The following is a 22,277-nucleotide window of genomic DNA, read 5'->3' as shown; positions in this document are numbered from 1 at the left end:
GTTACGGACCGTCGCCCCTCACAGGGTAGCATCAAGCACGGCACGGCCTACATTAGAATGTTTCCAGTAAGAGAATTAGTTGCACGACTAATATCCAGAAGCGCTCGGTGCAGCCAGAACAGTATCTGCCCAATCTCTGTGATTTTCCATATTTTAACTAGGCTTTTTTATGGTGCATGTTTCCGAGATATTTGCTTGCAATAATAAATGGAGAAATAAAGAGTAGAAATGTTAACAGTCACAATATGGTAATAGGCATCTGCATCAAAGTATAAGAAGAAAAATTAGCTAGTCATGCAAATACAAGACACTGAAAAATATTTCTGTAACTGGTATGCATAACACAACATTATCTGCAAGTCTCAATTAGTGTCACATCACTAGAGGCGTAATACGAGGAAGGGGGAGTGGTTATATTCACAGAAAGTTGAATGAACTCCTAGGCGATAGACCTTAACGAGTACTCCATTGAACGCGTTTTTGAGAGCTGTACTTCGGTAATAGGCTTTCGAAATGTACCAGATAGCAGCAGCGAGAGGCCCCCAACAGGAAATGTTTTAATTTTCATGAAGCTATGACAGTGAGTACAAGTATGAATTATTAGAAATAACTGGGAAATGATTGTACGTCGAGATTTAAAAATACATTTCATCTCGGGTAGTTCTCATCGAGGGCCCCTAGTATTAATGTCGTCCAGCGTTTGTTTTTAACCCCCTTCCCCCCCTCCCTTCCACCCAGATAATATTCCCAACAAGAATAGTAAGAATACAAGGATATAGTGCATAGTGCTCCAGAAACTGTTAATTCATTCTTGAGTCGATTTGTCTCTAATGAAATAGATCTGAACACCATAACAACTGATTTATTTGACCATGATCGTCAAACTGGAGCAATAACACATACCCATCAACGAAGTTAAACTAAGAAAGAGAAATGAAAATCTCACGGATTTGCAAATGGTGACTCAATATCACTATTCAGAGATAAATTACAGGTTTTTCTACAACATATTTGAAAACAGCGATGATACATCAGCAATAAGGTTAGATTCTGAGTGGTGAAACTTGACACATGGGATGCCACATTGTTCAGTGCTTTTCCCGCTTCTGTTCTTAGTGTACATGAATGTTTCCCTGTGGACATTGGACGTCTCTAAAAATTTTAAATGCTTGTTGATGACGCAGTTGTGTTGATACAAGTTCCAAACACACCCATACCAGCCACAGCCATGAGAATAATGGAACAAGTTTGCATCTGGCTCGCTTGTCAACATCGTAATTCTAAATCTTGCAAAAACTATCTTTTCATAGTAGGACTCCTTTGGTTGTCATCCGCGGTTGCCTTACAGCATAGCGGTACGTTGACGACATTCTAAGCCCTGCTTTGTTGCCGTTCGTGGCAAGCCATCTGGAGCTTACATTTCAGCAAGATAACGCCCGCCCGCACACAGCGAGAGTTTCTACTCCTTGTCTTCGTGCCTGCAAAGCACTGCCATGACCAGCAAGGTTGCCGGATCTCTCCCCGATCGAGAGCGTTTGGCGCATTATGGGCAGAGTTCTCCAACCAGCCCGTGATTTTAACGATCTGACGCACCAGCTGGACAGAGTTTGGCACCGATGTTTTAGAGGATATCTTGCACTTTGACCATTTTCGGTCTTAAAGGACATTTTAAAGCGCGCTAGGTGTCACTGCGTTGTACAATAAAACTTCGAATGTAGCCGACCTAAAGGCGACCGCAGGTCGTGTAGGCGTCAGAATTAGAATCATAATCCTTACTGTGTGGAGTAATTGTCATGTTAATAACTAATGCCACGTTGCAGGACACTATATGCGTTCGTTTGCGTTGTTGAACACCAACTGTCAGTTCTGTCCACGCGGGAAAAAGTTACGGCAAAGATTAGTGAAAACATTCTCAAAATCCTTGCAGTAATCCCTGCGATTAGCATTCATATTTAGGTATACAAAGGCGACTATTGACTTCAGTTTACAACGTACACAGAAGGAGAACGTGTGTGTATATATGTATAGATTACGGTAATAATGGTTTCGTGTGGCTCCACGTCTTTCAATTGGACGTCACATTGGCGACTTGCGTCTCCCTAACCATTTATCCAACCAGGAAGAGGTGACCTACAACTTAACGTTTGCGCTTCTGGCTAATGTGCACGTCATTGAGGTGTGAATCTAGTTAGAAGACAGTGAAAAATATGAGATTCGATCGTGCGACCTTCCGGAATTCAGACACACTTTAAACCACCAGGCCCGACGTAGATTCTGCTCAAGCTTCACTGCTATCTCGAGTTGCGGTGGCTGTACCGCTAAATGTCAATGCCTTCGTTTTCACAGACTTTAATACATCATACTTCAGCCTGTTGCCACGAAATTTTTTATAAATTATCTACACCAACCTTACTCATGAATCTGTCTATTAGTCAAAACAGAGTCAAAATCCCCTGAGTAGTTCCTAAGAATAGCCTATACAGACAGACAGAAGCAAACATTTCAGTTTCTACAGGGTGTATCAATCCTTGGTGAGATGATAGAGGATCTTAACTGCAACAAATAATGTTAACACAATATTTCCGTATGCATCGCCGTTTTGTAGTAACATATGTAACTCCAAAATGGGGAGTTTCTCGTTCCTTTGAATGCCACTCCCAATTAACACGTTTCTCATATTATTTTATTCACCTAATTCCTTTAATAATTACATTAATACGTGTCATAGTCCTTAGTATTTCTTAGTATCACCGGAGCAGATGCTCGAAACGTCTTCCCCTGGCATGAATACAAGCTTCAGAACGTCGCTCCCTCTCTCGCTGCATGATACCAAATCCCTGTTGACCATTAGACTGCCGCCGTGTAAATCTTTTCATTGTTGTCACCTTTGCTTGTTATCTCCGATCTGAACACTTACTCTTCGATAAAATCCCAAAGAAAGAATTACAGTGGTGTCAGCTCAGGGGACGGTGCTGGCAAAGGAAAGAGGCAGCCTCTTCCAAGCCATGTAGCTGGAAAATGGTCGTCGAACCATTGTCATACTCGTAGATGGAAATGTGTTGGAGCACCATCTAGTTGTTACCACAGGTATTGTCATGTCTGTAGGCGCATATCATCCAGACCATCAACAAGATGATGCTCCAGAACATTTTCGTCTATGAATACCACAATATTGGACTACCATTTTCCAGCTACATGGAAAAGGTAGGGCAGTCCCATTCTTTGACCAGCATGATCCTCCAATTTGACACCACTGGACTTGGCTATGAAATCTTCTCAGGTTCTCTTCCGAGTGGCGTCGTCGCTCTTTCGCAACGTTTCAGTGGAGTCTGTGTCCAACATCTTCAGGAGAAGTGTCAAGATGCTGCTGCTCTCATCTGTTTCTTTCCCCTCTTTGGGGACGTGTGAGGGGTAGTTTGTAGCCTTTCGCCTTTTCCTCCCCTGTATACGTGTGTGTTTGATTATATCTGAAGTTTTTTGGTGTCTGTGAAATGTGATGATTGTTCTGTTTGTGTCTGCTATACTTGCCTGAGGTTGGCGAGATGATTGGTGTTAAGTGGGAGGGAGAAGAATTAGCGATTGGATATTGGGGCGCTTGTGCTTGTCGCGGGGACATGTCATACCGACCTAGGGAATGGATGAGGGCGTTTCCTGATCTGGAAGAACCTTCATAGAAGGCCCTTAACAGAGCTTGGAAACGCTCTCTCAGGAGTGGGATTTCAGGTGCGGCGTGCAGATCATCTACGGGGAATCCAAGAGGTAAATGCAATGCCCTCCTGATGGTGTGGATCTGCAGCCTCTGGAGTTTGTCCAGGTGGTACTTCACTGCGTATCCCCAGACAGGGCACGCATATTCAATGACTGGCCGGATCAGGGCCTGATACACGCTCACTCCTACTGAGCAGTGAAGGGAGGTGGATGAGTTGAGGATTGGGTACAGGATGGACATTCTGGCACAGACCTTCCTGTGGACCTCGTCTATGTGGGGTTTCCACATAAGACGAGAGTCCAAGGTTACGCCAAGGTACTTGGCGGTTCTGCGCCAGGGGAGTTGGGTCCCATTTAGGTGAAGGTGGAGGGGGATGGGGGCGTTGAGGAGGTTCGCGCCTACCGAGTCTATGGGTAATGCGCATGGCCTGCGTCTTTTCGGAGTTGATGGTGATGCGCCAGCCATGGGCCCAAGTTTCTGTGTCATCTAAAACCCTTTGTAGCCTATGGATGACCAGGTCCTTGTTCGCACTTCTCGTGTAGATGGCTATATCGTCAGCGTACTGTGCGGTGCGCACCAGGGGGCCGTTTGTGTGTTCGCACTGTACAGACTGTACAAAATGGGCCTCAGGACCGATCCCCGTGGCACCCCGGCCGGCAAAGATACGCCTTTTGGTGGAGGTGTCAGTTTCTACTTTGACAGAGAAAGTTCTATAAGTGAGATAGCTTTTGATATGCTTAACTATGCTCCCAGGGAACCTTTGTGTGTACAACTTGTGGAGTAGCCCTCTATTCAATACTGAGTCAAAGGCTTTGACTACGTCTAGTAGCAATATCCCACAGTAGCCTCTGTGGTTGAAGCCCTCTGTGGCTCCTTCAACCACCCTCATGATCTGTTGTGGGGCAGAGTGGTTCTGCCGGAATCCAAATTGGAAATCCGGCAGAAGTTGCTCTCTGGTAATATGTTCCTGTATGGGTCTTAGCAGGAGGCGCTCATAGATCTTGCTGAGGGCTGGCAAGTGGCTAATCGGCCTGTAATGCTGCGGGAATAGAGGGTCTTTCCCTGGTTTGTGTATCGCGATCACTTCCGCGTGTTTCCAGCAAGCTGGGAACTCGCGGGAACGAGTAATCTCGTTGAAGTTCGCGAGGAGCGTGATCGCCGTGGGTGGGAGGTTTTTGACTAACTGATTGGTGACACTGTCATATCCTGGTGCCTTTTTGGAGGGTTGTTGTTGTTGTGGTTTTCAGTCCTGAGACTGGTTTGATGCAGCTCTCCATGCTAATCTATCCTGTGCAAGCTCCTTCATCTCCCAGTACCTACTGCAACCTACATCCTTCTGAATCTGCTTAGTGTATTCATCTCTTGGTCTCCCTCTACGATTTTTACCCTCCACGCTGCCCTCCAATGCTAAATTTGTGATCCCTTGATGCCTCAGGACATGTCCTACCAACCGATCCCTTCTTCTAGTCAAGTTGTGCCACAAACTTCTCCCCAATCCTATTCAATACCTCCTCATCAGTTACGTGATCTACCCACCTAATCTTCAACATTCATCTGTAAAAAAAATGCAGCTTTTGGAGGAGAGGGACCTAATTACTTTTACCATGTCTTCGGGGGCAAAAATCGTGGCTTCGTCCTCTGGGTCCTCCTCTGCATTGAGGAAGACAGCCAGTTGACGATGGGCCACCTCTTGATGCTTGTCATCCTGGTGTTCTGCCGCTTGAAACTGCTTCTCAAAGGAGTCGGCGAGGGCGTTGGCCTTTGGCCTTTTCAGCATGGCTGTAGGCCAGACCCCGCTCGCCATGAAGTGGCGGCATCCTAGCGCCTCTTTTTGCCAATTGTTTGGTTGCTTGCCATAGTGTGTGATCGTCTACTTTGAGGGCTGTGAGTTGGTTTTGCCATTGCTGGTTTCTGTGCTAATTGAGCGCTACCTTCAGGTCTCTCTTTAGACGATTGAGCAGCGTCCTGGTGGCCTGATTTCTGGTCATCTTCCAGTCTTTTGCCACTCTATTCTTGTGTCGGATTTGAGCTAGCAAGTGTTCCAGGAGCTGTATTTGCGGCGGCGGGCCATCCCTTTGTGGAGGGGTGGCCTCTTCTGCAGCCTGAAAGATGGTACCTGTTAGGTCTTGTAGCGCTTGTTTTACTGTTTCTGCAGTAGGTGGCGGAGCGCGAGTAGTATCAGAGGCGATAATTTCGCGGTATCGCTCCCAGTCTGTACGATTGTAAGACGTCTGGTACCATGGGAGTGCTACCCATTCTCCCACGTCGACCTCTAGAATCACTGGGTTGTGGTCGGAGGACATTCCGTTGATTGCCCTTGCGGTCACAAACCCCGCAATCCTCCTAGTGAGAGCTATGTCTAACACACTGGGCCTACCTCCATTTTTTGGAAAATGTGTGGGCTCATCTGGACCCCATGCTTCGAAATAGTGGTTGAGCGCTAGTTGTTGCAATTTGGCGCCTACTCTGGAGGTTACTCTAGAATTCCAAGCAGGGTGTTTGGTATTGAAGTCGCCCCTTATCATGAGTTTGCCTTCAATTTGCCCTAGAGCAGCTATGTCTCCCTCATCTATCTGGTCTTGTGGGGGTCGGTAGATTGCAACAATTGTTAGGGGTCCGGTGGCAGTGGTTACTTCGATTTTATTGGTAGCTGGTAAGAATACCTGGTGGTGGGGGATCCCTCTTTTTATGTATATGGCCACTCCTTAGCCTTGGGTTGGCCTGTCTTTGCGGTAGCTAACATAGTTGGGGACTGTCGCTTTTATTCCCGGTTTTAGGTGGGTTTCCCCTATCATGCATATGTTGATGAAGAACTCTTTCATGAGTTCTCTGAACTCGACCTCTTGATTAACAATGCCGTCTGCGTTAAAGACACGTATTGCCAGGCCTTGGATATTTGGTCGTCTATCCATGATGGGATTTTGAAACTACTGAGGAAGTCGCAGAGGGGAGAGACTCCTGGACTGCTGCCTGAAGGGCAACGAGGATCTGTGTAATAAGTTTCCTTTAATTTACGTCTATGGTCACAAACTTTTAGTTAACAGATTACCAGTTCGGTCTTTACTAATGACAACATGACTTGTGCATGTGATGTTATTTATATGTATTTGACGATGCTGGTGCTGACTCCGCATTTAACACTTGACGATGCCACTATGGCTGCAGTACATTAGGACTTTGTTTTTATGGAATTGATCTGATGATGGTCATTAAAGACCGAAACCGGTAATCTTTTAACTAAAAGTTTGTGACCATAGACGTAAATTAAAGGAAACTTATTACTTATATGGGTCACCGTGTTTTCGCGACGATGTCGCACCTTGTGAGGATCTGTGTGTTCTGCTTCTGGGCTTCCCTGAATTCCTTCATCATTTACTTGATGAGGTTCATGGTCTGTACCATAACGCCTAACAACTGATCAATTGGGGCGGGAGGGGGCTGTGTGTGGGGTTCACAATGGCTCAAATGGCTCTGAGCACTATGGGACTTAACATTTGAGGTCATCAGTGTGTGGGATTCGCTAGAGCTTCCTCTGTCTTGGTGGACCTGGTCGTTGTAGTTGTGTGTTTTCCACTGTTGTTCTAGTGACTGTGTTTGGTGTTGTAGTGATAGGACCACGCTTTCATGGCTTCTCGGAGGAGAAACCACTTCTGCGTATATTGCCCTTGGTGTGTCCGGTCTTGGTTTTACGCAGGCCTTGTCCATGTGTGTTGTTGTGTTTTGTTTCCTTGTGTGACTGGTTGGGTTGGTGGTGTTTTATTTGCGTGTGGGGGGGGGGGGGCTTTGCGCCCTTTGCCTGCTGTGTGTGTCGTTTGTGGACCTCACAACCTTGGTAATCCGCTGTGTGGTTTTTGCCACACAGTGCACACCTTATTTGTGGGTCCTTGTGTTCAAGTGTGTATGTTCTTGTGTCGTGGCCTCGGCGTACTTTCTGCATATCATTGGCATGGTGCAGTATGCGGCGATGTGGTTTAGGCCCTGACACCTGAAGCACTGCACTGTCTTGTTTTTACGGCGCAGCGGCTCAGTGGTGACACGTACAGCCAGGACCGTTTTTATCTCCCTTTTGTTTTGAGGGATGTCAGGGAGTGTGACCTTTTATAGTGGCTACTTGCTGTCTATGTTGCCCAACTGCTGGACCGCCTTAACGACGTACCACCGGGGAATCAAGTCTGTTTTGATTGCCTGGAGGCACAGTCATCTTGTGAGGTCTCTGATTACTATGTTTTTGTTGCGTGTTTTTGCTGTGGGGAACGTTTAGTGGTGTATGTTTTTGTTGTTGAAAAGTGTCTTGACTGTGGTGTAGTTTTCTATTGTGTGTACTGTAATTTTGATTTTGTCTCCACCTGCAGGTTTTGCCTAGAAGCTGCCTCCCCAGATTTCTGTTTTCAGCAACTCGAAGAGCTCCTCGTAATTCTGAGAAAACTCAGCGACAATCGGGGTGAGGTGGTGGGTGACGCGTTTTTGTGTTTCCGTTGTGTCATGTGGTGTTTCTGGCTCATGTCAAGATGCTCTCTACTGCGCCCTTTATAGCCCCTTGACCGCTGTCAGATTCCGCACGCTGGCCAATCACGCGGCAGAGGAATTGCACGGCGCTGTTGGCGCCGCCGGAAGTTGGAGGAGGGGTGGGGGATGAGGGGGGACGCGCGTTGCTGCCCCAGTACGGGAGTCGAGTCCTGGTGTCAAACGCTCGGTGACAGTCGTACTGAGTGGATCGTTTGCTGAGCTGCAGGAGCGCTTATGATACTGCATCTAGCCATAGGGACCTGTCAATTGGATTGCGTTGCGGGGGTGCCAAGGCTTTCAAACCTGGCTTACGAAGGTCGTTGGAGCTACGGACTGTGTTTTTATTAAAATAGAGTTTGGCGTTCGGGAAGAATTTTTTAGCGACTCCTAACAGCGGAACTGTCTTACCTTTTCACTTGCAGCGAGATGTTCAGCTCACATGCCGAATTGGGGCGCGGCGGTCCTCCGCTGACGACAAAAAGCTTATCTTCTTGTTCCCGCGGGCCACGTCGCCTGCCGGTTCGAGCACCTCGACTTCTGCAGAGCCAGGCTCTGCTCCTCCCAAAAATAGGGAAAATGTAGGCCCAGAACTGGAAGTAGGCCGCGGAACTAAAGGGAAGGCTCCCGCCGCCACCGTCCAGTCCTCCTCGTCTACCAGCAAGTCTTTAGAGTCAGCAATGCAACCGAGAATCCCTATCGTACCAACGAAGGTTGTAACTGACACCCCTTGACAGAAGCCTCCCTTTCAGAATGCAGTCACTCAAAAGACAGAAACAAATACATAGTCAGTACTTGCGATCCCACCCCTCCTGAGCCTCTCTGAAGTCCGCTCCTGCTTGCCAACGCCCTAAATCAACTTCCTACATACATAATGTTTGTAAGTAATGGCAAGAAGACGTCCTGTAAGCTGATAGAAATACTCCCCAAACTCACCACCTCGATCGAACCGCCCCTCTTCCCCCCTCCCCCCCATTCCAAATATCTGAAATCTCCTCCACACAAGCCCATGACCTCCCAGTGGCATAAGAAGAGCAGGAGGAAGTCCGCCTCTCCAACCTCAATCACTCCATCAACCCCTGAGGAGCCTGCAGTGCCTGGGCCACCGGCAGCACCTGTCACCATTCTGGAAGGGCACCAGGAAACCATCGACCTGCAGAGGACCGCATAACCGTGTTGGTGAGAAAACATTTTTGCCAGCCGAACCTTGCACTGGTTTGGGGGATGGAACTAACCCCGAACAGGTTTAAAATTGTGGCTGATGTACTGGTGACATCACATGAAACAACAACACAAAAACACCAAACACGCCACCTCCCTCCGAATGTCGTAGAATTTCACCGTAACTGTGAGGAACTCTACAACACGATCACAGCTGCAATTAAAGGAGATAACTTCAAAGCAACACCAGATGGGGGGGGGGGGGGGGGAGGGGGAACAAGATAAAAATAACACTCAACACTATCGAAGATTACAACACCATGAAGGAATTATTCACAGAAAAAATATACCTCATTACATGTTCCCTACAACTAAAACACGAAACACAAACATGATTATTAGGACCTCCCAGAACAGCTGTAGTCTCAGGCAATCAAAACAGACCTGACTGGCCAGAGGTATGTCATCAAAGCCGTCCAGCAGATGAGTAAACCCGGTGCAGAGAGCAAGTGGTCGCTATTTCAGGCTACTCTCCCAGATATACCGCAGAACAGAAAAGAGATCAAGGTGGTTCTGGCCACCCCAGTCACGAAGAAACGACAAAAACAAGATGATGCAGTGCCTCAGGCATCAGGGACTGAAACACGTCACCTCTCACTGCCGGATGGGTGTGCAGTGTAGGAAACGCGCCGGGCCTCTAGACACCAGAATATGCACGCTTAAACTCACAGACCCGCAAATAAGGTGTGCGCTGTGTGGCAAAAGCCACACAGTGGTATATAACGATTGCGATGTCCACGAAAAACACACACAGCAGGCAAAAATTCCAAAGGACCCCCTACACACAGAAAAGGACAGCACAAACTCCTGCAACCACAAAAGAAACTAAACAAGGCAACACACACAGACAAAACTTGAAGGGCACGTTGCTGAAGTGGTTTCCCCTCTGAAAAGCCACGAAAATGTAATGGAAGGATCCCTGCCCTGTCACCAGAACATCAGACACAGACAGATGAACAACACTGGGAATGACAATACAGCAATGACTAGGCTCATCAAAACAGAGAAAGCTCTAGGGGTCCCCAGACACAAGCTACAGCAGAGTGAAAGCCTCTCCCCAGCAGCTCCCAAATCCTCTCCCTCGGATCAGCTGTTAGGCATTATGGTCCAGACCATGAACCTCATCATTCAAATGATGGAGTTCAGTGCGCCCCAGAAGCAGAACACGCAAATCCATGTTGCTTTTCGTGCAGCAATCCAGCAGTCGTTCCCTCTGTGACATCATCAATAGCTTCAAAAACCCATAATGGACAGACGACCAAATATTCAAGGCCTGACAATGTGCCCCTTTAACACAAACAGCATTGTTAATCAAGTGGTCGAGTTCAGAGGATTCATGAAGGAGTTATCTATTGTATTCATGATGGTAGAAGCCCACCTCAAGCTGGGAATAAAAGTGACAGTCCCCAATTACAATTATTGCTGTATACATAGGCTAACCAAAGGCAGAGTAGTGGTCATATAAATAAAAGAGGGATTCCCCACCACCAGGTATACATACTAGCTACCAATAAAATCGAAGCAGTAGCAGTGGAAGCAACCAGTGCCACAGGACCCCTAACAGTTGTTGCAATCTACCGATCCTCAAATGATGAGGTTGATGAGGAAGATATAGCAGCATTTGGGCAAACTGAAGGAGAAATTTTGAACGGAGGTGACTACAATACCAAGCACCCAAACTGGACCTCTAGAATAACCTACAGAGCAGGCACCAAATTGCACCAACTAGCATGCGACCACCACTTTGAAACATGGGGTCTCGTCGAGCACACACACTTTCCTAAAAATGGAGGTAGGCTTGACATAATAGACATTGCTCTCACTACGAGAATCAAGGGGTTCGTGGCTGTGAGAACGATCAACAGAATGTCCTCTGACCCAACCCTGTCATCCTCGAGGTTGATATGGGAGAATGGGTGGCACTCCCATGGTACCAGACATCCTGCAGAGGCGTAGACTGGGGGGGGGGGGGGGCAATACTGAGAAACTGTTGCCTCGGATATCGTTCGCGCTCCGCCACCTACTGTCGAAACAGTAGAGCAAGCGCTAGAAGACCTAACAGGTATCATCTTGCAGGCATCGAATGAGACCATTCCCCTGCACAAAAACAACTCCCAGAACAATTGCCATAAATCAGAGTAGTAAAAGAGTGGATAATCACTAGAGAACAGGCCACCAGGAGGCTGTTCAGTTCTCTACAGAGAGAGCTGAAGGCAGCGCTCAATGAGCACAGAAACCAACAATGGCAGAAGCGCCAATTGGCCCTCAAAGTAGACGATCACACACTCTGGCAAGCTACCACACAATTCACCAAAATACGCGCTAGGATGCCGCCTCTGCGTGGCAAGCAGGGCTTGATCTACAGCCATGCTGAAAAGGCCAGCGCCCTCGCCGACACTTTCGAGAAGCAATTCCAGGTGGCAGAACCCCAGAGTGAGGAGCATGAGGAAGTAGTTCCTCATCAGCTGACTTCATCCTCAGTGCTGAGGAAGATCATCACTTATCACTCCCGAAGACGTGGCAAAAGTAATTAGGTCCCTTCCAACAAAAAACGCCCCAGGACACGATAGAGTCACCAATCAGTTAGTTAAAAATGTCCCGCCCTCGGCGATCGCACACCTCGGGATCGTCTGCAATGAAATTACTCGAGCCCGCGTTTCCCAGCTTGGTCGAAACACGCGGAAGTGGTCACGATACACAAATCAGGGATGACCCTTTATTCCTGCAGCACTACAGACCGATTAGCCTCTTGCCAACTCTCAGTTAGACCTATGAGCGGCTCCTGCTAATACCCACATGAGATCATATTGTCAATGACCGGCTTCTACTGGAATTCCAATTCGGATTCCGGAAGTAACCCTCCACCCCACAACAAATCATGAGAGTAATAGAAGCAGCCACAGAGGGCTTCAACCAGGGGCTACTGTGGGGCAGTGCTACTTGATGTAGTTAAAGCCTTCAACTCAATTTGCCACAAAGAGTTAATATACAGGTTGCACACACAGGGTTTCCCACAAGGCATAGTAAAGTTAATCCAAAGCTATCTCACAAACAGAACTTTCTCTGATAATGTAGAAACAACCCACTCAACCAAAAGGCGTATTTGTGCTGGGGTCCACAGGAATCGGTTGAATAGTTTGTACTGTGTGGACACCCCAACAAATGGTTCAAATGGCTCTGAGCACTATGGGACTTAACATCTATGGTCATCAGTCCCCTAGAACTTAGAACTACTTAAACCTAACTAACCTAAGGACATCACACAACACCCAGCCATCACGAGGCAGAGAAAATCCCTGACCCCGCCGGGAATCGAACCCGGGAACCCGGGCGTGGGAAGCGAGAACGCTACCGCACGACCACGAGATGGGGGCGACACCCCAACAGCCTGCTGGTGCACACTGCGCAGTATGCAGACGACACAGCCTTCTACACACACAAAAAAAAAGGTTTAAATGGCTCTGAGCACTATGGGACTTAACATCTGAGGTCATCAGCGCGCTAGAACTTAAAACTACTTAAACCTAACTAACCTAAGGACATCACATACACCCATGCCCGAGGCAGGATTCGAACCTGTGACTGTAGAGGTTGCGCGGTTCCAGACTGAAGCGCCTTCTACACATGTAATGCAAAAAGGGATCTGGTTATCCGTAGGCTAAAAAGTGATTTAGACAACATGTAAACATGGCCCCTTTGATAGGGCATCACCATCAACTCTGGAAAGACACATGCCATGCTGATCACCCAGAGGCTCGGGAGACGTGGATCCTCTCAACGCCATCGCTCCGCCAGGGAACTCAACTTCCCTGGCGCAGAACTGCATAACCTTGGACTCTCGTCTGACATGGAAGCCCTACATAGATGAGGTCCATTAGAAGGTCTGTGCCAGAGTGTCCAACCTATTCCCTATCCTCTGCTCGACCCACTCCCTCCCTGCTCTACAGGGGTAAAAATATACCAGTAATTGATTAGTCCAATAATGGAATATGCGTGCCCTACCTGAGGACACGTGGCCAAGCGCATCTGGACAAACTCCAGAGGTTGCAGAACCGTGCCCTCAGAAGGGCTCTGGGTTTCCCACGGACGATTTGCAAGCCGCTGCTGAAATCCAATTCCTTAAAGAGCACTTCCAAAATCTGGCAAGGGATTTCTATGAGAGCTCTTCCACATCTGGAAACGACACATCGAAACCCTAGGTCGGTATGAAATGTCCTGCGATAAGCACAAACGTCTGATGACGATCTTCGACGACTAAGTCGAATGGAAAAATCCTAATCTCCAATTCCTAATTCCGTTCCTCAGGCAACTACTAGAGGCAGAGACATTCATGAAACACGAGGAGAAAGCCTGAAATCGCATATACCACTGAACTTCTTTCTCTGGGGTTTCTTCAAAGAGAAAGTGTACAGATTGAAGGTAACAAGTGAAGAAGAGTTCATTGGGAAGATTCAGAAGGCAGTAGAGGCGATTCGTCGGCAGATGGCGAGGGATGATGCTCTGTGCTGAAGCATGTGTTCGTGCAACAGAGTATCTGATTTGATGGGACTAAGACAAACCAAAGATAATGGCACGTATTAGTGTAATTATTTAAGGAATTAGATGAGTGAAATAAAGTCAATAACATGAGAAATGTGTTGATTGAGACTGGCATTCAAAGGAAAGCTGAACTCCCCGTTTTGGAGTTACTTTATAGCACCAAAATGGTGACGAACACGGAAAAACTTTGTTAACGTTTTTTTTATTGCAAATAAGGTTCTCTGTCATCTCACCAAGGACTGGCCTTACATAGAGAAATGAAAAGAAGATAATAGCAGCTGAGTAGTACAGAAGGAGAAGAAGTGGCTTTTTTCAAAGAAGCTATTGTTCTGCTGATATATACGTATAAAACAATCTGGAAGCAATTACCATAATTGCGAACTGAAACAGATTATCTCTAGCCATAATTTATTATTAATATACTTAACAGAAGTAGCCCGCCGAGTTGTAGAGAGAGCTAATGCGCCCGCATTTGGAACACAGGGAAGCGAACTGCCTCGTGGAGTAACGATGTGGGCTGGTGAGCTCGTCAGCCTGTTTTAGACTGTTTTACCACATCCAGCTTGTATCCATGTCCTGCCTCAGATACAAATTACCCAAACACATATAAAACGTTATCACACTTGACCAAGACATCCACGGTAGACACGGACGAAAGTGATACACGGATTCCTTGCCAGGGGAATTGAAACGACCGCATGGCATCGGGAGACCCCGTCTGGGACTGTTCGGCCACCTGGTGCAAGTCTTTCTACTTTACGCTACTTCGATGACTTGGGTGTTTTTGTGATGAAGAACAGATGAAATGATTGAGTGCAGTGTGGGCTTCAGAAAGGACACCCGGCTACCACATGCAATTAACAGTGTAAATACCGATAGCACAATGGCGACGCTGTAGATAAATGGGAAAAAGCAAAAGAGAGAAAGCTGTTGTTAGTATACATTACTGTAATATCTAGTAGTGGTTGTTTCTGTTATTGTATTACTTGACCCATTCCACAAACCTAAACGTTCTCGTTCATGATAGGATTGACGTAACAGGATGTGACAATGAATAAAGAATGTATGAACAGTCTGTATCAGGTTTCCATTGTTTGTAGGTAACTTCCAGAGTGTATAGCCAGCTGAAATTTGGCTTATGTGCTTCAAGTGAAATTAGGTTTCGTCACAACATGTCGAGTGTTCTCTTGCTAGTAAATGGCACCAAATTCTAATAATGACGAAATTAGCCATTTCGAGAAACCAGAGCGGTTTGATGTGTCCCGAAATTGTGGTTTACAACTTGACATTTCACTGGAGACGTCGCCGGTGAACATGTTCATGCCAAGCATTGGTTGCAAAAGTTCCGAAGTCACTCATCTTCTGTCTTCTGAAGTTGTCCGTCCAGAGACAGTGTAGTGCGTTTCGACGCCATCTGGATCACTACGAGATAACTACAAGAAGTGGTGCAGTAGCCACAGTTTACGCCAGCACATTTAAGACTGGTGGGAATTTTAAATAAAATAGTGAACAGTTACATTAATATCGAATACAAGACGCACCTGAATTTTGAAGGCAATTTTTCGAAGAAAATGTGATGCGAGCTGGTCTCTAGGAAGTTAAAAAAAAGTGCATCAAGAGTGAAGGCTTTTGCTTCAGCTACATTCAACCAACCAATGAGAGACAAGCACTGAATGTGATGTTGGTCGTCGGTTGCTAAATCCTATACTGTGCATTTGTCCCCGTACAGTTCTGGCAAAAGTGGGTTTGTGCTGCCTTACATTCAGATCTGACTCACACTAGACCAATGATGTCTGTTACTTCTTATCACTGTTAATCATTTTTGAGCCATTTTAACTAATCTTTTTCTGAAGTTGTCTCATAACAGCACCACTACAATACATAGTTGTTTTGACTACTGCTTTGAAAAGGATTGTACTGTGATTTAAATGATGTTTAGCCGCAAGTGTTAAACTAGGAAATGAATCAGACAAACTAATTCAAGAAGTATTCACTACGTGGAAATCAACGTTCTATATGAGTGAAATACTTTTGAAGCTTCGTCCAGTGATTGATAATCGCATTAATTGCCCTCTACTAGTGGCTACCTGTCACACCTGTTTAAAAAATTAAAATAATGCTAATAACTAGTACGTCGAATATTAAAGTACTTGGCATGCAACCAGTATTATGTCCAGCCTCGGGGTCAAATACGTGGTGTCTAGGAAACTTGCGTACTCGGTTTGCTAGACAAATAATTCAAACAAGTCGTATTAATAAGTTTTACTAGAAAAAGAAAAGATCGAATTACACTGATGTGTCCAAGCAAAGGGAGACATAGAAAATAATTAAGCTTCTTCAGTATAAACAATTACAAGTCTGCTACATAGATAATACAAGCGAATTAACGCTGCTATTGAACTGGGCCGTCACCAATCGGTCGCGGCGCTTATGTTCTCTTCACACAGGGGCCGCTGCTGTCGCGTTGTCGTCCTGGAGAGGGGTCGGTCAGTGTGCCATTGGCTGACTTCTTCTCACAGCCATCTCTTCTCTATCGTTCCCGACTGGCGTGCCGGCGCTTGGATTTACGCCGTAACAATTTGAGAGAATCTAAGGAAAAGTTGGAAAGCGCCTACGACAGACTGAACATAATGACATATAAGCCATATCAACATTTCTCAGTTCTCGATCCAAGACATATACGTCAATAACGATCTGGTATGTTCCAAGGGAATCAAAAGCATCAAGTATTTACTTACAGCTATTGAAACGACTGTCATTGAGGATGGACAGCCACACTGGTATATAAAAACAGAGAAACCAAATTTGATTCACAGAATGAATATTATAAAATAGCACCAGGTTGTTATACTAGAGGTGGTCATCTATATAGCAAAGAGGATCCATTAGAAACATAGAATCACTTCATGAGTACTACCAACCCAAACACACAAAAGTCTGCACTTAAATATTTGAGCTGTATAGCCACATCAAGTTTCTGAAAGACTTTTCTCAGTAGCAGGATATGATCTCCGTCAAGAGCGAAATAGATTGAGGGCGAAAAGTCTCTCAAAAATGTTATTATCACGATCTGTAGCCAAAAAGTTGTGGGATATCTAATGTTAATAGTATTGCCGTATTTACTGATTAATAAACGTGATTCTAAATGTATCTGTATGTTGCTTTTTACGCCAGTCTATAAATTCATCATTTAAGATCGATGTTGAAACCATCGATAGTTTTTAGTCGATGATGATACGATATCAGCATCGATGTTCCAGCAAAACCGCTCACGTCTACTAAGAAGGCGTAGGCAGGGATGGAGAATACTTTGCGGCGGAACCAGTGTCTCTGTTTCTTTCCCACGCTGCCGGCCCTAGACTTTGCCTGTAACAGTAACTGGCTTTGATGGCGTGAGAACCGTGTTGCGCAGCTGTTTCAGTTTTTTGATTGTCTCTAGAATAATGTATATTATTGGAAAAATGTCGTTGTCGCTTCTTAATGGAATGCTTGTCGTGTTGTCGTGTTTGCTATGTGCTAGCTACAGTGAGCACTGCATTCACCATACGTAAACCAACATGAAAATGAAGATGAGGTGGTCTACGTTTCTGTGTGCACCACACAGCGCCCACTACACAGATACACGGCAGAATGATTCTATTGGTTGGGGCGTCAAATTCTACACTGTGCCTTGCCACTGCACGTACCGCACCACCCGCATTCTTACGTGTGCAGCACTATAACAGCCGCGATTCTCCTGGAATATCACTGTAGTTAGAAGCGAAGTCTTGCATGACCTCTGAGCCGTAGATGGCATCACTTGAACCATGGATTCTCCTTGCGGGAACAGTCACCAGACTGTGATGCTTGAAGTGAGTCTATATTTTTATGTGAGAGTTTTTTTTCTATATATTCAACTCATTGCGAAAGACATATCATGGTTTTAGTTACCTTCTAATTTCTTATGTGAACTATCGTCTCAGTTGTAAGGTGTCAACGGTAATCGTTTATCAGTTTTTTCCAATAGCTGGTTCTAAGCAACTGAGAAAAACGTTTAGTTTTCAGAATTCTCTATACAATTAGTTTACGTTTTAGGGTTTCAATCTATTTATTACCACTGTTCTGATAGTTGATACTTGCTCTACCATGCAATTTACTTTCTACACTATTTCACTTAATCATGTCTGGAGGCTAGTGATCACAATGCTGAGGGCTCCAACTAAAACAGCTGCTACAGTAGCAACAGTAGAAATATTACAGTTTCAACAAGTTATCCTCGGGAATATTCTGTTCCTTACAACAATAAGTATTCAGTAGACTGTTATCTATTTCCTGTCCAAATTTCGCGCTCTTTTATGATGTACACATTTTAGAAATTTAGATTAAATATGAATTCTAATGTATAAAAGCAGGGTAAAAAACTGTAATTGTTGAGTGCCAGGGGTAAAACTGCGGGGTTTGAACAACAGACGAGATGATGAATAAGTGAGGAGAGCAACAATCAATACATAATATCGCAAAGTTCTGGCGTTGCACGTTTACTTGCAGTGGGGAAACTGAACTCCACAGGAAAAAATCCAGTAACCATCAGACCACTCATCAGATTGTTGCCTGTGACAGAAAAAAGATGTGAAAGCGTCGCAATAGTCTCTTTAGACTAAGACCAGACCACATTATACCTGGGTGAAAGCAAAATCAACTGTAAGTCAGTGTTCAGATGATTACTTTAAGTGTTTTAATATGCTAATGGTTCTCCCTTCATTTACTTACTATCATGACTGAATTCATCTTTCCCATGATGTTTTGTTGTGTGCAGTATGGGCGGAAACTTTCACTTACAGTTATCAGTACAAAATTTTGGGATAGTTATTTACTATATCAGTGCCTTCTGTTCATTTAATATAACTGAAACTGATTTGTTTAACGTAAATATTGTTGCATTTTGCTGGAATATATTTAAAATTTTTGATAATAAAGTTTGTCGTTAATCATTAAATATTCTCTTTGTTCTGCCTTGTTGCATGCAACTGACATTCCAGTAAAAGAGAAAAAAAATCTTCAACCAAAAATCGTTCTGGTTACGAAAAATTATTGCGCTCTTTACTTTTACAGTATACCTGCTACGAATGAATTTGCATGAAGAAAGGAGACGACAAGAATATCTACGAGAGCAAATAGACAAGATTATAGAATCAAAACACGCACAAAAAAGAGGCATGTAAGTACTCCAATGAAGTATGTCTTACTTCCCTTTATATTTAAGGAAAAAATCGTATCTGTTCTTTGTTGCAGCACTCAAAAACTTGAGTGAAAGAACATCTAGTGAAGTGTAACGTCTTTCGATCAGATTGACATCTATTTTCAGAATAAAATTTTCACTCTGCAGCGGAGTGTGCGCTGTTATGAAACTTCCTGGCAGATTAAAACTGTGCGCCTGACCGAGACTCGACCTCAAAGGCAAAGTTCCCAAGGTGGAGTCTCGGTCCGGCACAAATTTCTAATCTGCCAGGAAGATTCATCTACTTTTCAAGTTTTCGTAATACCAATGACATAACTAACCTCGCTAAATGAGGGCGCCATTCGTTATATTTGCTGTGATGGCATCACGAGAAAACCAATATCCTGCTGGTCTGTCGAGCTCTGTAGGTATTCTGATACTTGTATTCCGTACTGCTTAGAACTGCTTTGAATTTGAATTTCATACAGTCTGCTGAACGATGAGTTTCATGTTCAGGTGCAGAAGGCAAAGAATAGGGTTGTGTAATTAGATGGTGTAAATGGCTCCGAAGTACGATGTATTTCGTCCAAGATTCAGGGGTCGGAAGGAATGTAAATACAAGAAATCTGACTGCGGTTCAATATCCTTGCGGGATGTGACAGATCATCTGCTAAGTATTACGCAGGAGAAACTGGCCGTCTGTCTCATGCTCGAAGGAATCTTTCGATCGCCTCTTCTAAACATGAAAAGGGAAGAACGTGAACAGCTTTTATTCTTTAGCTGCTTCGTCTTGACTCCATGCCTATCTTCAAACAACTATTTGTTATTTTTCGAACATTTCCTTGATTATTATCAGGCTTTTCGAATAGTGAAAAACAGAAGTTTCTATACCAGATCTCAGATAATGCTCTTCCTGGTCACAATGATACACTGCATTGGAATTCGTCTCAGCTTGCTTCATTCTCACTACAGGGGATGAAGGCATTGTCTAGACAACCCACTACAATGCGAAAGTGTAACCAGTGTTTACTGTGGGGGAAATTTGCAATATACTGTACGACGGTCACAGTACTTTGTCATCTCCGAAAGAAGAAAGTGTCTTGAATTTTTGCATAACGTGGTACACGATTTCACTTGCTCAACACAATTTTTAACGATCAGTTTGGAATGGTATTCACAGAGTAGAGAAAATCTTAAGTTACTAACATTACTTTTCACACTCTACAATGCATCCACGTATATTAAAATATTGACGAGCAGCTTCGTCTTAGTCTCGAGGTGTCGGCAAAACTGACTAACACCACGTCCTCAGCTGAAATATACACCGTTTGCATTTTTATCATTTTTATGTCATGAGTAACATAATTTTACATTCGGGATAATAATCCGAATTCCTTCAAAAAGTATGTGGTTTGTGTAGTGTAAAGCAAATAGGGGAGTTTGTATGGTCTGAGGGCTGTACGACTGCCCGAAGAACATTAGAAAAATGGTAAAAAGTCTCGTTCCCTTGGCTCCCGAGAAAAAATAACCGCATGTTTCTTACGAAAAATTACTCATAAATTTTCAAGAATCGATTCTCAGTGTTAAATATAAAATTACTTTCCAGCCTTCCACAGACATCTGTAAAGTTAACAATCTCTTCGAAAAATTAGAGAAATCATTCTTCTCTTTACCACTCACAACATGTCGAGTTGTGAACGACTTAAAATGTAGGTGTCCACGTCCATTCGTCCCTCGATTTCAATCAAATGAAGCTTTTGTTGCAACAAGGTAACCGCCTACGACTGATTGAACGTCTGATACTGTGCTGTGCTATTTTGCCTCATCGAATTATCGGCCTAATTTCATTTGTTTTACTTATGCATTTCTTTGCTGGGTAAGAATGGACTCCTCTTACACGTTTTTGTGACATAGGACACGCACTTATATTCACAGGACTTCGAGTCCTAATCTTCCTTTTTCGTGCTTACTTTCCGTCGTTAAATAAGGTTTATAGTATTTAGTATAACCTCTCATAGCAAGTTTACCCACTGGCTGCCAAAGAAATGATTTCCTTTAGCCAGTTTTCTCCCGTCACGTATGTTCCATGGACTGTAAACTAGACTATGTCCAGTGTGCCGAGTTATTTCCTGTTGGCTTTCCTGAAAAACAAAGTTTACCAACAACATAAAGATAGAATGTGTGCATATTTCATCATTTCTCTATGATATGCAGCGAACTACTAAATGCTTGTGGGATCATGTTGCTTTTTTTCAGAACATTCAGTTAAGTCGTTTGCTACAACTTCTCCATACATCAACAGTGTAAGTGTGTAGTATCCTTGTAACGTAAGGAGCTAGAAGCATCAACTGAAGCCCCTCGCCTCAAGCTCGATTTAGTCATGTAAACAACCTAGTCTCTTCGGCAGCCGGCTGCATCAACGCCTTAGTTAATTTTTCATTCATTCAGAGATCATTTTACAGTGATATTAGGTATTTCAGATGATACGACAGTGACGCATAATCAAAATTTAAAACTTACTAGAATATAATTCCTTGAAGATATTTTCTGTTCCAAAACCAACATTACATTATTTACGAGTGTTCATATATCACCCCAAGTCGCTGGACACACCGCACTCACTACACACACACATTGTTTTGGCTGGCATAAGAATTATAATGGTACACCTGCCTCTCACTGTGTTTTTTGCTTTTGACTATCTGGAGAACCCATAATTAATGCGACGCTGAGCTCAAGTAGATGCATGGACATTCACGTTTTTGATCACAGATTTTGGACGTACAGTTTTCTGTAAGGAGCGTTGTATTCGGAAATTATGTACTGGAAAGACAGAAAGTTTTAACTTCTCTTTCCATTATTAGACACCTTAACTAATATGAACTTCCCTTACAAAGGAAACTCCCCCATCGCACCACCTCAGATTTAGTGGTGAGAGGATCCAGTGGACAGCCCCTCAAACTAAACACAGGTCAAGCAGGAAAACAGGAAGAAGGAGTATTGGACAGTGAAAAAAAAAAAAAAAAGCAAAATAGGAACGGTGAACGGTCCAAGCACAGCAAGTGCAACATACAGCAAAGTGGAACAAGCTAGGCGTTGTGGTTACGG

The sequence above is a fragment of the Schistocerca nitens genome, chromosome 2 (genome assembly GCF_023898315.1).
Source record: "Schistocerca nitens isolate TAMUIC-IGC-003100 chromosome 2, iqSchNite1.1, whole genome shotgun sequence".
Classification (NCBI taxonomy): Eukaryota; Metazoa; Arthropoda; class Insecta; order Orthoptera; family Acrididae; genus Schistocerca; species Schistocerca nitens.
Note: the sequence above shows the minus strand (reverse complement) of the source record.